Source organism: Schistocerca piceifrons, unplaced genomic scaffold (genome assembly GCF_021461385.2).
Source record: "Schistocerca piceifrons isolate TAMUIC-IGC-003096 unplaced genomic scaffold, iqSchPice1.1 HiC_scaffold_954, whole genome shotgun sequence".
NCBI classification, from domain to species: domain Eukaryota; kingdom Metazoa; phylum Arthropoda; class Insecta; order Orthoptera; family Acrididae; genus Schistocerca; species Schistocerca piceifrons.
In genome coordinates this window covers 301,085-302,500 of record NW_025729228.1, presented here as the reverse complement: position 1 = coordinate 302,500, position 1,416 = coordinate 301,085, and the positions used below count along the sequence as shown (strand labels likewise).

Below are 1,416 nucleotides of genomic sequence, written 5' to 3'. Positions count from 1 at the left end.
CGGAATTAACCAGACAAATCGCTCCACCAACTAAGAACGGCCATGCACCACCACCCACCGAATCAAGAAAGAGCTATCAATCTGTCAATCCTTCCGGTGTCCGGGCCTGGTGAGGTTTCCCGTGTTGAGTCAAATTAAGCCGCAGGCTCCACTCCTGGTGGTGCCCTTCCGTCAATTCCTTTAAGTTTCAGCTTTGCAACCATACTTCCCCCGGAACCCAAAAGCTTTGGTTTCCCGGAGGCTGCCCGCCGAGTCATCGGAGGAACTGCGGCGGATCGCTGGCTGGCATCGTTTATGGTTAGAACTAGGGCGGTATCTGATCGCCTTCGAACCTCTAACTTTCGTTCTTGATTAATGAAAACATACTTGGCAAATGCTTTCGCTTCTGTTCGTCTTGCGACGATCCAAGAATTTCACCTCTAACGTCGCAATACGAATGCCCCCGCCTGTCCCTATTAATCATTACCTCGGGTTCCGAAAACCAACAAAATAGAACCGAGGTCCTATTCCATTATTCCATGCACACAGTATTCAGGCGGGCTTGCCTGCTTTAAGCACTCTAATTTGTTCAAAGTAAACGTGCCGGCCCACCGAGACACTCAATAAAGAGCACCCTGGTAGGATTTCAACGGGGTCCGCCTCGGGACGCACGAGCACGCACGGGGCGGTCGCACGCCTTCGGCTCGCCCCACCGGCAGGACGTCCCACGATACATGCCAGTTAAACACCGACGGGCGGTGAACCAACAGCGTGGGACACAAATCCAACTACGAGCTTTTTAACCGCAACAACTTTAATATACGCTATTGGAGCTGGAATTACCGCGGCTGCTGGCACCAGACTTGCCCTCCAATAGATACTCGTTAAAGGATTTAAAGTGTACTCATTCCGATTACGGGGCCTCGGATGAGTCCCGTATCGTTATTTTTCGTCACTACCTCCCCGTGCCGGGAGTGGGTAATTTGCGCGCCTGCTGCCTTCCTTGGATGTGGTAGCCGTTTCTCAGGCTCCCTCTCCGGAATCGAACCCTGATTCCCCGTTACCCGTTACAACCATGGTAGGCGCAGAACCTACCATCGACAGTTGATAAGGCAGACATTTGAAAGATGCGTCGCCGGTACGAGGACCGTGCGATCAGCCCAAAGTTATTCAGAGTCACCAAGGCAAACGGACCGGACGAGCCGACCGATTGGTTTTGATCTAATAAAAGCGTCCCTTCCATCTCTGGTCGGGACTCTGTTTGCATGTATTAGCTCTAGAATTACCACAGTTATCCAAGTAACGTGGGTACGATCTAAGGAACCATAACTGATTTAATGAGCCATTCGCGGTTTCACCTTAATGCGGCTTGTACTGAGACATGCATGGCTTAATCTTTGAGACAAGCATATGACTACTGGCAGGATCAACCAGGGA

The 1,416-nt window shown here is 51.3% G+C and overlaps 1 non-coding gene across 1 annotated transcript in view; it reads right to left on the bottom strand.

Moving 5' to 3' along the window:
- The window catches only part of LOC124773616, a 1,909-nt gene extending 493 nt beyond the window's left edge, over nt 1–1,416 (bottom strand). The window contains exon 1 of the ribosomal RNA XR_007014857.1: nt 1–1,416. This exon is cut by the window's left edge and continues 493 nt beyond it. This is a non-coding gene — a ribosomal RNA (small subunit ribosomal RNA).